The sequence below is a fragment of the Mandrillus leucophaeus genome, unplaced genomic scaffold (genome assembly GCF_000951045.1).
Source record: "Mandrillus leucophaeus isolate KB7577 unplaced genomic scaffold, Mleu.le_1.0 Scaffold23, whole genome shotgun sequence".
Taxonomy (NCBI): Eukaryota; Metazoa; Chordata; class Mammalia; order Primates; family Cercopithecidae; genus Mandrillus; species Mandrillus leucophaeus.
In genome coordinates, this window is record NW_012102365.1 from 5,318,781 (window position 1) to 5,334,667 (window position 15,887).

Consider the following 15,887-nt stretch of genomic DNA (forward strand, 5'->3'; position numbering starts at 1 on the left):
AGCCACTGCTCCCGGCTGGATACCCAATATTTGAAGGACAAGGTCCTTATTGTCCACCCAGGCTCCCACAGGCTGCACACAAGCTGGCTCAGGAGGACATGCACACCTGCCTGCCACATGGCTGTGGGATGGAGAGTTGGAAGCTGCTACCCAACTAAAAGCTGAAGTTAAGGGAAATCAGCTGTGATGTACTACATAAGCCTTCCCCCTAATTTTCAAGCCTTTGCATAGACTTCAGAGTTTCAAAATAGTTATATCAGACAGATTTTGCTAGTGCAACTGCTATTTAGATGGGAAGATGGATTCCCTACTCCACCGTCTTACCCTGAGGCGTGTGACCTGGAGACAGTCACTTAACCTTTCTGGGTCTTTGATACCCTGCCTATGAAAGTGACATTGAATAGATTTCAAGTATTCTCACCACAAATAAATGAGTATGTGAGGTAATGCATATATTAATTAGCTTAGTGTAGCTATTCCACAATGTATCCATATTTTAAAATATCATGTTGTGCACCATAGATATACATAATTTTTTAGATGTCAATTAAAATACATAAATAAGGAAATAGAGTTGGTCTGAGAGTACTGAAGACATTTCTAACTCTAAACACCTAGAATTCTATACCTAGGATTACAGCAGCTCCAATATCATTGTATTCTTGGGAAAGTGAAATGAAATCAACCAGGATGCAGAAATATTTGTATTTTTCCCTTTTGTTTCTGTTAATATGTTTTCTCTTCTTGCTCCCTGCCCCAAACTCACTCTAGGCATCCATGGGTTTTTGTGGCCTAGTACCCTTTTATTCTTTTACTGATAAAACAGTGTCCTCTCCCCAACTCTCAGTCTACATGGGGTTAAGCTCACTCATGGGATAGACCCTGATTGGCTTAAGGCTGTCAGCATATTCCAGGCCTCTCTCCTTTCTGACGATTCAGGGGTGGGGCTGTGGTTCATAGAGCCAGTGGCCCAGAACTTTTGATCAACCACGAGGAAAAGAAGTTCTGTCTTCTGCTGAGTGCCAGTGCAGATGGAAACCATCTCACCACCACAAAGGGGAACTTGAGATGGCTTTGCATGGTAGAGAAATGCTAAAAGATGGTGAAAAAAGGAGCAGGTCCTGCTGGCATCATTTGAGCGCCTGAGTCAAGGTGCTCCTGACAGCTCCTCTGTCTCAGAGCTCCTCTGTTTATATAAACCAAAAAAATCCCTTCTGAACTCAAGAGGGTTCCTCTGAAGTTCCTGTCACAGGAAACGGAAGAGCCCAGTGACTGTCCATCACCAGCACCTCGGTCTCCAAGCTGAGACCAGCACAAAACTTTGCTCTCAGACTCTCCTCTGGGGTATTAGTCAGATTCATCTTCTGTTCCCTGTTCTCCTTGTTTTCTTCCCTCCCACAGAGGAAGCTGCAGGAACCACCCTGTAATGGCATCTTTAAGGGTGAGGACATATTAGCCCTGGTCTCTAATGAACCGAGCACCCCTGTTACTGCTGGGCCCGGCATCACACAGTGACCTGGAGGGCTGCCGAGTCAGCGCTGTGGGTTCATGGTGCTGACTTGCGTTCCTTGGGCAGAAGGCAATTTGAGCTAGAAAGCCACTTACCAGATAAGATAGAGGGTGGGGTGTAGGGGGAGGGAGGGGGGCATCACACAGAACTATACGGAGACAAGGCCTGACCGTCGGAGGGAGCTGAGAGGGTCTTAGAGATCCCTTAGTTAACATCTCTTATTCTGCAGATGTGCAGACCAAACTCAGAGAAGGCAAGTGGCTTGTCCCGTGTTACACAGTGACTCAGAAGCAGGGAGAGGCCCAGAAACCAATCCCCGTGCTTCTCCTTGGCCATAATATTCCCCAAAGGTCAGCTCTGCATCCTGTCCAGACCCTCCCATCCCTCACTTTTGCCCTCTCCTGAGATTCTCCAGAGTCAGTCCTGGGGCTGCAGGCCCACAGCATGCCCCGAAATGTCTCTGAGACCTTGCCCCGCTGGGCTCCCCAGCTCTTCCCCAGGTGCCGTCCCTTCTTCCATCACAGCAAGCCCTCCAGGGTGAGTGCCGTGGGGACCTGCTAGGACCTGGGGGCCTCCTTCTGAGCTGGGCTCTGAGCTCGGGCTCTGTGCCTTTTCTCCCATCTCAGGGATGCCTTGCTTCACCCCTAGTCAGGATCCACCCTCCTCACCTGCCCTCAGCCCCCATGGTGGGTGGAGCTCAGCCTGCCTGAAGACACACTGCGCTCTGTCGGCTTTATTGCTGGAATGCCTGACCCGAGCTTCTGGTCATCACTCACTTGCCCCTGCCTCTCTAAATGCTGAGCGTTCCTTCCCCTCAGCGGTGGCGGGGGCTGCCCCATAGCCATCTTTTCTGTTTGGGCAGGAAGTTTCCTTGCCCACATCTCTGAGTCTCACCTCTGGACTATCTCAATGTCGACCCACTCTCCTGCTGCCCAGGGGTGCCTGGGGCCTCCTCAGATGGTCAGTAGTGGGACAGGTGAGGGCTGGAAGCCAGGGCACCACGTCACACCTCACCCCAGTCAACAGTCGTCTGTGCACACAACTCGAGCCACCAGCACTGATGGATTTGAGCACCTACTGTCAGGAACCATGCTGAGACTACCCACAGGCCCACCCCCATGGCCTCACAACCACCCTGTCAGGAGGGTTCATTCGTTCTGCCTTCCAGGTGGGGAAACTGAGGCACTGAGCGATTGATTAATTGTCCCAAGGTCACCCACCTGCCCCTAAGGAACCTGAAGGGTCAGAGGAGAAGGGGACGCACATCTGTCCCTCCCTCCCACTGGCCCTGTCTACGGAGATGTGGTTTCCGGTAACCTCCAGGGACAACCTCGCACTGCAGTCCGCCTCCTAAATCCTCCTGGCTGCTGTTCACCTGGAATCCTCCTACTGATCCCACTGGGCAAATGTCAGAGATTGTCTCCTAAAACCAGAGGTTGTGACCATCTGGCCGTCAGACACTGAGTGAAACCCCAGCCCTGCTCCCAAGAGGGACTCATTCAACCAACAGCCCCTGGGGCATTGTGTCTGCAGAAAGACCTGCTCCACTTCGAACTCTGTGGAAATTACAAGGTAGCTTGTTATCCAAAGTGATTTATGGAAGTTGAAAGGCTTCGGATGAATGTTTCAGCAATTAGACTGTTGGACTCAAACAAATGTCTTCACTTTCAGATAGATGCTTGGGTAAAAAGCAATGGGGTCATGAAATTTTAATTCAACTCTTATTTGTGTTGAATAATTGAGTATGGAATTGGAGCCTGCTGACTGCTCAGGCCTGTCTCTAGAGGGGAAGCGTGCCTGCTTCCAGGCGAAAGCTGCAAACGCACAGGCACTGAGGGCATCAACCCGGCCTTCCTCCAGCCCTGGGACCATTACTTCTCCTCTCCGGGAAGTTGGCTTCCTGTGTCCCACCCTAGTCTGTTGGAGGATGTGGACAAATGTGAGGCGGAAAGGCAAGCCAAAGAAAAACTTGTGAGGCTGGAAGTGTGCAGGGATGGTGGAGCCTGGAGTCCAGCAGGAATCTGATTCTGTAACTCCCTAGTTGCGTGATTTTGGGCAAGTCACTGTACTTCTCTGGGCATCAATTTCTGTATCTGGAAAACAGGGACTATAATTCATGGCTACTGAGAAATGCTGATCATTTTCCCCTGCACAGCTCCGCTTGCTAGCCCACAAGCCTACTTGCCCTTCTGAAGCTGAGTTTCCTCATGTCTGAATTGGTGCCAACACCATCCGCCCCACTGTGTTATTGGAAAAATTATGTAACAAGTACCTCATACTTAGCCAAGGTCTGGCCCATAGTGAGTGCATGGCGGATATTACTTTCCAGCTGCTAATCATTCAGAAATGTCATATTCCAAACATTTTTTAGAAGTCAGAATAGATAGTCTCATACAGCTCTGCTGTAGACTACTTAATCAAGAAGCACCTACTGATCCAAAACCCACAAGCAGAGAGTGGAGGACTTCCACAGGCACCTGGACACTCTCACAGAGCATTACAACATTCCCAAAGTCAGCTGGAGGACGTAGCCGTCCGCCTGGTGTATGCAGCAGCATCGAGGGTTTGCAAGGCCATGCTGGAGTTATGTCTGTTTTCTTTGGTATATTCTGGAAATATAGCTTTACGCACACCCTAGCATCTTCTGCTACAAACTGCTTTTCGAAGCTGTGTACCCTCATTTCTGGAACTTGACTAAAGTAAGACTGTCCTTGAAAAAAAAAAGAAAAAAAAAAAGGAAGCACCGAATGGCTTCTACTAATAACCACGGATAACAATGTTTGTTTGGGAATAAGTAGTTCAAACTCCAGGTATAAGCAACACATCCTCCCTTCCCTAGGCCACTCTCGATAAAGACACTGTATTTGGGGGAGTACCCAAAGCAGAGAGGGCAAGCAGAGCAGGACCAGGCTGTTCAGACCTGGGGTCAGTGTTGGTGGAGACCAGGAGTGCCAGTGTGCCCCTGACTCTTCACACACAGCCACTGCTGCAGCAAGGGTAGCAGCAGCTGCTGGTTTGGGCCTTAGCTGTGTCAGGTCGTGTGCACCTCCTCATTAATTCTCAACACTACCCTTGAAGGAAAGGGCTATTATGAACCCATTTTCAGCTGAGGCAGCTGAGACCTTGAGAAGTTGAGGAACTTGCCTGAGTTCACAGCTTGGATCTAAATCCCAGACCTGTGACTGCCTCCAGCCCCTGCCCCAACCACTGCACTCACTGCCTCGCGCTCCTGGTGTCTATCTGTGCCGCTTGGAGGGCTCATCTCCACAACCACCCTGGGAGGAAGGGGCTCATGGAAGCACCGTTCCCACCTACAGATGAGGAAAGGGCCCAGAGAAGGGAGGCGGCTTGCCCAAAGTCACACAGCAGGGAAGTGGTGGAGTCAGAATGGGAAGCCCTGTGGGCCTGTCTCCTCCTCCAGCGCGCCTTCCCCTGTTCCCCTTCCCAGCCTTTCCAAGGGAAGTGCAGAGACAAGACTGGGGGCTTCTCCTCCCAACAAGAAACAGCCTGGGCAATGGGGGAGCCTCCATCCCTCAGCACCTCCTGCCTGGTGCCAAGCCCCTCCTAGGTCTACAGCAAATCCCGCCTTCTCCCATTCTGAGCTCTAGGGCTGTTACTTCCTTAATGCGCCTGCTTTAATTATTACCTTCAAGAAAAGAATCAGGAGGTAAACACAAAGACCTGCTGCTGCTGGTAATTAAAAGCATCCCACCTCCCTTACATGCCAGTGGAGGCTCCACTCCGCAGTCACTGCAATAGCTTGTGATGGCCTCCATCAGGGCTGAACAGCTCCCCACGCATGGTGCATCTCACTGTCCCGCAGGTGCCAAGGCCAAGCAGGGGTGCCAGATTGTTTAGAGTAAACAGGCAGGTCCAGGTCTCTGGGGCCAAATGGCCTGGTACAGGCTGGTGCCACAGAGGTGCCTACAGCATCAACAGGACTAGGATGCCGGGAGACACAGGCATGGGACCCCCTTTAGCCCTTGCACTGCACTGGGCCCAGACCAGTCTGGGCACCACGAGGCCCAAAAAGGTGGGCAAAAGGGGACACTGTTGGAGATTGGGGCACCTCTTGGGGTGCCCTTCTCTGATGCCATCTGGATATCTGGAGCTGCCAGGCCTGACCTGGGTGCGCTTTCCCTTGGCTGGTCCATCCCCAGCCCCTCTGCCTTGATCATGGAATTTGGCCTCCCCAGTGCTCAGGTGCTCAGGCCCCAGGTTCCTCCTGGACTGTGCTGGTGAACAGTTGTCCAGCCCTAAAGCCAGCCCCAAAACTGGTCCCAGCCTAGCCTGCTCCACTCCACCCCTAGGGAAGAAGACAGAGAACAAGGACAGGAAGAACCTCTTTTCATCCACCTGCACACTTCCCCTAGAGCAGTGGCTGCATGGACAGTGGAGTGTGTGGGTGCCCACGTGGCAGCGATGCCCACTGGGAGGCATGAAGGCTTGGGAGGTGAGCCCTGCCTCCCATTCTGCCACTTACTAAATGTGAGGTTTAAGTCAGGTTACTCAATCCCCCTGAATCCCAGGTTCCTCACCTCTAAATAACATCTTTTTTGGAACCCAGTTTTCCCCTTGATAAACTACAAAAACGACTTATATGTTCATCTACCTCTAAGCCCGGGGAAGTCAGGGGTTGTGTCTGTATTTTGCCACTGGTCCCCAGTGCTCAGCTCATGGTAGGACCTCAGTCAAACATATGTTAAGTAAGTGCATGGTCAAGACATCTCTGCCAGCCTCAGCGCTCAGCCCTGCTGGAACTGAACGGCACCAGCACAAAACACCAAGGCATGTACTTGCACATCCAAGTCCCAGAGGCCCTGGAGTCCAGTCTCCCCTCCCAACCCCTCTTCTTGGATGCTCACAGGTCACCTGCCTAAGCCCATCCTTGGCAATCCATCCAGGAAGTGAGACTAAGTTTGAGTGGGATCATGGATCCAATGTGCCAAGTCTTGCTCCATAAACAGGCTCCATCTCCATCCTTCTCTGATCCGGGCTCAGGCTGTCTCCACTCAGCCCAGGAAGTGTATGAGCAGCTCATGTCCTGCCACTGGAATGCATTCTGGAACTCACTGTGTAGCCAGGGCTGGGAGCACTCCTGTCAGAGGGGAGCCCTGGGCCCTGGCAACCAACTGAACCCATCCCTCTCTGGACCCACTCCTCGCTGTACAGCCTGCATTTCTATTCCGGCACTCTTTCAGAACAGCCCACCATCCCATGCCCTGTCTGCCTCACTCTTTCCATCTCCTCTCCTGTGGGAAGGTCTGGGAGTTCATTCCTCAGCTGATGGGGCCTATGAGAGAGAAGGCAGAGGCAGGGGTGGCAGAGGTGAGAGACAAGACTAGCTGGCCTTCCTACGCCTACTAAGAATTCCTAAGCCTAGCTGGGGAAAGTGACCTTTAAACACGGGGCTATAACTCACTCATCTCACACCCGACCAATCAGGTAGTAAAAAGAGCTCACTAAAATACCAATTAGGCTAAAAGCAGCAGGAGGTAAAGAAATAATCAGATCATCTATCGCCTGAGAGCACAGAGGGAGGGACAATGATCAAATATAAACCCAGGCATTTGAGCCGGATCAGACAACCCCCTTTGGGTCCCCTCCCGTTGTATGGGAGCTCTGTTTTCACTCTATTAAATCTTGCAACTGCATACTCTTCTGATCCATGTTTGCTCTGGCTCGAGCTGAGCTTTCACTCCCCATCCACCACTGCTGATCGACGCTGTTGCAGACCTGCTGCTGACTTCCATCCCTCCGGATCCGGCAGGGTGTCCACTGCACTTCTGATCCAGTGAGGTGCCTGTTACCACTCCCCATCAGGCTAGAAGCTCGTGATTGTTCCTGCACAGCTAAGTGCCCAGGTTCGTCCTAATTTAGCTGAATGCTAGTCTCTGGGTTCCACGATTCTCTTCCATGACCCTCGGCTTCTAATAGAGCTATAACACTCACCACATGGCCCAAGGTTCCATTCCTTGAAATCCGTGAGGCCAAGAACCCCAGGTCAGAGAACAAAAGGCTTGCTGCCATCTTGGGAGCGGCCTGCCACCATCTTGCTGCCATCTTGGGAGTGGCCCGCCACCATCTTGGGAGTGGCCAGGCCACCATGTTGGGAGCAGCCTGCCACCATCTTGCTGCCACCTTGGGAGTGGCCTGCCACCATATTGGGAGCAGCCTGCCACTATCTTGGGAGCTCTAAGAACAAAGACCCGCTGGTAACAGAGGCAGGAGTGTTGAGAAGAGAGCAGAACCCCTCCCACCTCTCTTCTCTAAGGCAAAACCATCAACCCTCAGAGAAGGTAGGAGAGTGAGTCAGACATCCCCTCTCCCTGTGGGGACAGGGCTGGAGTGCGGAGCAGAGCAGAGACAGGCCACATCACAGGGCAGAGAAAATGACCCAAGGTGTAATGAGCTCAGCTGCACGCAGGGCCCCCTTCTCACCCTCCCTGTCTCAGTACGCAGCAGATCCTTATTCCCTCGTAGTTCATGCTTCAAGTGGATTGCTTTTCTTCTCTTGACAAGAGTGTAATTCATTTAAGTTTCTTTGATGGTCATTTTATTTCTCCCAGGTATATTCTATATGAGAAAATCAATTCCAAGAAATTATTAGATCCATTAACAAGTGCTAAGCAGCCAGTCGTTGGAGGAAAGGGCTTTAGACCAAGACCAGGAGAGGATAGAAAGGAAACTGACCAAGCTGTTCTGGGAGGAGTCCTGGAGCAGAATTCACACCCAGGGTTTGGAAGTCTTCAAAACTGACATTAAAGTGCATTTTGGAGTGTAAAGAAGGTGACTACACTCAGCAGAGCCACAAAGCAGCCCCATGCAGTGGTGGGAGGAGACTCCCCTGACTCAGCCCTGAAGCTGCATGGCTCCCTGAAGGCTGTGAGCAGGTTAGTGAACAGCCTGTTTGTTCCCATGTCCCCTTTCAATGTGAACATCAGTCATTGCACACCTGCTTGGGCAGTAGGGAAGGAAGAAACCAAAATACCATATCGGCACTGTTCTCTTCCACGGGCCGGGCAGGGCAGGAGAATCTGATCCAGGGGAGACCTTTCAGGAGGCAGATCAGGGGACTGAGGGAGGATGGGAAGGAGAGGGAAAGTGACTCCCTATATCCCACCACCAGAGTGAGGCTACAGAAGGGCAAAGCAGTTAGGTGACCACCAATGAGGTTCCAAGCAGGTCGTCCAGGGAGGCCTCCAAAGCCCAGTGTCCTCCCTGTAATGGCCTCCGTGAGGGCTGAAGGGTTAACTGTGAAGCTCAAAGTCTCAAAGGCCTCTCCCCGCCTTCCCACACTGCGATGAATTCAGTTTGGCAAAGGAGTATTTATGCTGGAAATGTAATCATTTCTCATAATAAAGGAAGTAAAAAATAAATTGAAAGTGTCAAATACTGCATTAGGAGGGGTGACCGAGTGAGGCTGGGGCCGACTGCCTGGCCTTCGCATCGGGTGGTTTCACAAACCCGAGGATTTAGCAAGTTTCTGTTTCCATAATTATATGATCAAGAACCAAGGTGATGGGGCCACAAACGTGGGGACAGCAGTGTGCTGGAGCTGATGAATGAATGCTCAGCAACTCTGCCAGCCAGTTGTTAAACACAGACAATATTAACAATTAATTGATCTTAACTTACAATGTAATCAATTACATTATAAACAAAGGCAATAGTTGTCCTGAATGCAAACCAAAAAAAAAAAAACAAAAAACCAAAAAAAAAAAAAAACCAAAAGCAATAAACACTCAAAAGTCATCAATTCCTAATTGCATCATAATATTTTACTACTGTGTATGCTTGTGAGATGGTTTACTCACATTGCCATGTGTATGGCAGGAGTACTCAATAATGATGTGTTATTCTGTGTCTCTCCCAAACTTCACGTTTAGTGATATAGCATTGCTTATCTGAAATTGGCCATGGCGGGAGTATTCATACCACAGAGAGTGGTGGATACCACATATCAGGGTCCAATCAGGAGACAGAAATCACAAAAGTAGTTTGAACTGGGAAAATTTAAAGAATTATTAACTAGTAAAAGATGATTAATTACTAAAAGGAATCAAACAGGATGCTAATAAATATAGAAATAGAAAACGTAGGGAGATCCTACTACCTCTAGGGCCAAAGAAGAGTCCCCAAGGAAGAAATGATGTTGGAAGAGAGTCACATTGTTCAAGGCCAAGATTCAGCATTGTTGGAAATGGTACCACTGTGGCCCAGTGGATAAAGGAGAAGTTCCCGGGGATGCCACAAACTAGAAATGGTCCTTAGTCAGTGGCCCAATGCTAGTGAGTAGGAAGCCACCCTCTGGGTGATAACAAAGCTCACTGGAAGGTGAGAGCCACCGGGTCACTCTAATGCCACCAGCAGTCTTGCCACAGGAGCAAGAAGCAAAGAAATCCAGGACCCAGACAAGAAATCCCATCCTCTTCTACAGCTTTGCAGTGTCTCCCCAGCACCCCCTACAGACAAGGTGTAACATTACATCACCTGGCATAGAAGAAATGTTTTCAGTGTCCAGCTTCAGTATCAAAAAACAAAGTAAAGAAGAAATTTGAGCTAAGAGGCAATAAACTGATAGTGGGCACCATCTCCTAATTCTGAGAGCATTCACAGAGAGATCTTTTCTAAAGACACCAAGTGCTGGAAGTGGGCAAAGCTACAAGACCTCATCCGATGCTGGAATCCTCTCCCTAAATATCAAACATTGATGGTTAAAACATCAGCTCCCAGCAAGGCATGCATGTAGTGTATTATATACATTTAATTCATTTAATTTAATAATCTCATTTAATTCTCACAGTAACCCAGAGAGGTAGGTAACTTTATAATCCCCATTTTTCAAATGAGAGACTGGGTCAGAGACAAGTGAAACTGTCCTGAAGAAAACACAGCAGTTGTCATTCTAGTCCAGTTAGTCCTGATATTATGCCCCCCACTAAGTAGTTACCTAATTGCTACTTGCATATCCATGGGGCGGGGGTGTGTGCAGCTTACTGTCTCTGGAAGTAGCTCTTTCCATCTCTGGACAGCTTTGGCTGTTGAAATACCTTCCTTCGGCCCATATTGAGGGCATGTGCTCCCTCTTCCACGTGACAGTCCTTTTTGTATTTGAGAATATTTCTTTTGTCTCTCCAAGGTTCTTCCTTCTGCAGGCGCAACAGCCCTGCTTCCTCAGCATTCTGCATCACACCACCCCTTCATCAAGTTGGTCATACTCTTCTGACCAAGCTCAAGTTTTCTGCCTTTCTTTTACATTTATTTTCTTGCAAAGGCGGATGCAATTCCCTAGGGATGACCTTCCCAGGGCGGAGCCCCATTTCCAGCCTCTGCTTTTCCCAACAATCTAGCAAAGCAAGTCAGATAATTTCTCTCTGGGCCTGGGTTTTCCTATTCTCTAATTCTAGGGCAAAAGACAAATATGTCTAACTGGGTTTCTGTGACAGTCCACAAAATTACATATGAGAAAGCACGTAGCATAATGGTTGACTCAATAAAGATTGGAAGAAACTAGATCTAGTCCACTGATATTTGGAAAAAGCCAGGGAATTATTCCCAACCCCACTGAGGGACAGAGCAGGAACTAGAATCAGAGCTTCCTGATACCTAAGCCTGGCTTCTCTCATTTTAGAGGCAAAACCAGCCTCTCTCTTGGAATTCGCAACACATCACATCACATAAGGGTGGCTACATGCCCTTCTCAGACAAGTATCCAGAGTGAATCTGGAGTATATCCACAGTGACAGCCATGCCTCCTGGATCAGCCCTGTTCGCTCTGCGTCCTTTTCTCCTCTGCCTCCCTCCTTTGATGATCCTACATCCTGCAGTAGCTGAGAGAATCTGTGGGAGCCCCTGATGGAGGGTGGGGCCCCTCTGAGGACTGTTGCATCTTCCCTATAGTTATGTTCATTAGTCTGTCTGACTTCAATACTGTTCTCAGGTTAATATGTTTAACTTAATGAGGTATTTATTTTCAGTTAGAAAAGTCCTGAAGAAGCATGTTTTCTCCTGATGAGCGCAGCTGATGAATAGATTAATGCTGGGCTTGAAATAGTTGATTAAGAAAATGAATCTAAGTGACTTCTTCATCAGATGCAGGCTGTACTTAAATTAATTTGTGTTAAACTGCTTAGGGGAAGAAACAGGAAGAAAATCCTTTCTTGGCTCTGTGATTTGTCTTCCTTCTGCCCATTTGTTTTTCCTCCCCTTCCCCACCAACACCCCAATATCAGAGGATACAGAAATGCCAAGGGCCAGCATGTGATGAGTTGGGGAAAAACTGTCTACAATTGAGCAGCCAGAGAGCCCAGAACAGAGGAAGGGTCCCTTGTGTGGCCTCAGAGGCCACAGCGATGTGTTCACAGCTGGGAGTCTGGCTGGTCCCTCTCTGGCATTTAAAAGCTCTGTGGGGTTCACTATTGCAGCCCCAGTGCTCAGCACGTACTGCACACAAAATAGGTATGTGTCGAATGAGTGAGGTAGAAACTCACCAAACGGTAGCTCTATTGTTATTCATGGAATCACATGAGATCAAAGAAGATGCCTAATGTCCCAGGCACATGTAGTGGGTGAGCCGAGGTTCAGTGACCCCTGATCCAAAGGCCAAAGATGACCCAAAGGCCAACCTTCTTTGATAACTTGACCAGGAGCTCCTCTCACCTCATTCTCCTCATGGGCACCTGGAGTCACTGCCAGCCCCAAGTGATGCCAGCTGGGGCACATGGTCCTTCCTCCTGGGAGTTTTGGGGCCACACCAATTCAGTGCCCGCCTCTGCCCAGAAGTCAGAGAAAATGAATGGGGTTGTCACTCTTTCTATTTCCATCCTGCCTGTTTAATAATCAAACTTCCCTCTGAGGGCAAATCCAGCCCCAGATGGAAACAATGGAATATGTGTGTTGGGGAGTAGGGGAGTGAGGGGGTCTGCAGCAGAAAAAGTGGGGACTTTACAGGAAACAGGGAAGTTCCTGCATCTCAGCTCTGCCACCTGCCAGGGCTATCAGTTGTTTATTGCTGCGTAACAAATTGTTCCAAATTTAACAGCTTCAAACAACAACTATTTATCATCTCACAGCTTCTGTAGGTGAGAAATTTGGACACAGCTTAGCTGGGCTCTCTGCTCAGGGTCTCATGAGGCTGAAATCGAGGTGCCTTCCAAGCCCTGTTCTCATTTGTAGGCTCAACTAGGGAAAGATCTGCTCCTAATTTTGTTTTTGACAGAATTCGTTTCGTTGTGATTGTAAAATGCATGGCAGCTTGCTTCAAAGCCAGTGAGTGGGGAAGAGAGTCTGCAGCTCTCTTCTATAGAAGAGTCTTGAGCTATATCTCTGTAGCTCTCCATGTCTGACCTTCTTTAAAAGACTCACCTGATTAGATCTGGCCCACCCAGTGTAACTTCCCCTTTGATTGATTTAAAGTCCACTCATTAAGAGCTTTGATTACATCTGCAAAATCCCTTCACCTTGACCCCATTCAATCAGTAAAGGAAGTTTTACATCTTGTCCACACTCAAGGAAAAGGAATTATATAAGGGTATGAATTATTAGGGGTAATCTCAGGATTCTGCCCACCACACCAACTGAGAGATTATGGGAAAGTCTCTGCCTATGAGGCTACCTATCCTTAGTTGTAAATAATGATAATGTTGCTTATTCAGGATTTGTAAAATAATTAAATGAAATCATATGTAAACAGGACAACCCAGAGGGCAATCACAGAGTGTGTTAAACTGAGTTGAAAGATAAAGGAGGTGCTATCACGAGGAACAGGTAGAATTTTACCTTCCACCCTCCTCAAATCTGTCTTCTCTCATTGCTATGGATGTGTTCTCTGATTCTATGTGGTTCCCAAATGGATCTTGACTCTGGAATTCTCCTGGCTTCCTGTCTTAGTCCATTTGTGCAGCTATTTTTGAAAGCCTGAGACTAGGTGATTTATAAGCAATAGAAATTTCTTCCTCACAATTTTGGAGGCTGGAAGTCCATGATCAATGTGCCGGTAGGTTCAGTGTCTATGAGGGCCTAGTCTCTGTTCCCAACATGGCTCTTTGCTGCTGTGTCCTCATACGGTGAAAAGCAGAGGCCAAAGCTGGCCCCAGCTACTTCCCTCCAGCCCTTTTATGGGTCACTAATCCATTCTCTAAGAGTCCCACCCTTGGTAACACCAAAATGGAGATTAAGTTGCAGCATGAATTTTGGAGGAGACACATTCAAGCCATAGCGCTTCCTCTCCAGCTCCCACACATTCCTGGTGGTTCAACCAACTTGCTGCATCTGCTCCATCAGGCCTGACAGCCAGCCCCTCTGGGGTCATGCATAATAACCTCACCATGGCTCCTAAATGTTCCTCTTCCCTAATTTACCCAGTGCCTATTGGGTGAAGGCCTCTGCTGGTTCTCTTCAGCACTCTGGAAAACTAGCCTGATTATCCTCCTCCTCTTCCAATGGAGATGGCATGGTCAACGGAGGCTTTGGTGTCTTTTATGCTGTACACCTAGGATGGACATGGCCTCAGGCCCTCAGCAGGAAGGATCAGGTCCCTCAGACCACCCACCTGACACTTGGAGAATCCTGTAGATCTTTGTGCTGTTGTCCTGACTCCAAAGGTGCCTGTCATCTGTGGATTCCAAGACTCTGGGGAAAAGAGCAGGATGAGGAATTGGAAGGGGAGGAAGATTGATTCTAGTAGGGAGGGAGTGATTTTCTGAAGGCAACTCTGTCCTCTTCCCCTTGGCCTTAAATGCACTGAGTAGGGCCAGTGCCTTGCTCTTCTTCAGCACCATTGACAGTGGCCACAGAGCGTTTGGTCCTGCACCCAACTTGTGTGTCCTGGCTTTTACAACTCAAAGACTAGTAGACTTATTCAGGGATCACCTTATTGAACCGCCCTGCTCCTGTTCTTATAGGTGAAGAAATTCCAGGAGAGTTAAATGAGAAGTGACTAGAAGCGAATCTGCTGTGTGACTTGAATCACTTCCTTTCTCTGGGCCACAGCTCTAAATCCTATGATTCTAGGACTCCTGGCTTGAGAGGAAAGATCCACTATCTGTGAGTTACACAGCCCCAAGTGTGACTTTATAAGGGAAGGGCCCAACAGGCTGTGAGTCTGATGACCTCCAATTGTATTTGTGCTTCTAAGCATTGTAGTCTTCTGTTCTCCTGTGCAGGAGCAATTTGATAAAAGATTCTCCCACTGTGGTTGTGTTGATTCACCAAACTAATTAAAGAGATGTTATTAAGAGGTTCCTCACTGAGGGCCTCATGAAGCATTGAGAAGTCTTCAAGTCAAGGAAGGAGCTCCCTGATTTAGAGAATGTTTTAGCAGGAAAGGCCTTCACAGTTTTCCATCCATCTTTTTTCATTCTACAGTTGAGAGTTATATTTGTTTAACCTGTTCTTTCTTTTTATTCCTTTGTCTGCTTTCTCCTAAGTAAATTGATCATCCATTGTATTAGTCCATTCTTTCATTGCTGTAAAGAAATACCTGAGATTGGGTAATTTATAAAGAAAAGAGGTGTGATTGACTCACGGTTCTGCAGGCTGTACAAGAAGCATAGTGGCTTCTGTTGAGCTTCTGGGGAGGCGTCAGGGAGCTTTTACTCACGGTGGAAGGCAAAGCAGAAGCAGACATCTTACATGGCAGAAGTGGGACCAAGCGAGAGGGAGGGGAAGTGCCGCATACTTTGAAATGAGCAGATCTCACAAGAACTCACTCACCACCACAAGCACAGCACCAAGGGGAAAGTCCTCCTGCATAATCAAATCCCCTCCCACTAAGCCCCACCTCCTACACTGGGGATTACAATTCAACATGAGATCTGGGGAGGGACACACATCTAAACCATATCACTCACTATTCCTTTTTATTTAGTCTACTAGCTTATTTATACCTCTTATTATATTTTTAGTGTTTTCCCTGGGGTTTGCAATGCACATTCCTAATTAGAGTCTACCTTCAAATAATATTATGCCTCTTCATGTGTCATATTAGGAACTTACATTATAGTCCCAATTTGTCCCTCCCATTATTTGCATTATTGTTGTCATATATAACATTTTTAAACATTCTATAAACACAATTATGCTTTAAACAATTAGTTTTTAGGGCAATTAAAAATAAGGAAAAATGTACTTTCTATGTTTAGGGCCCTTTTTATTTCCTCATGTAGATCCAAGATTTTGTTTAATACCATATGCCCTCGCTTGAAGAACTCCTTTTAACATTTCTTAGGTCTCTCTTGACAACATATTTCTCATTTGTTGTTTCCCTGAGAAAGTTTTTATTTCGACTGCATTTTTGAAAGCTGTTTCTTCTGGTATAGAATTCTGGGTTGATAGTTTTTTTGTTTTTCTTTCAGCACTTTGAAGATGCCACTCC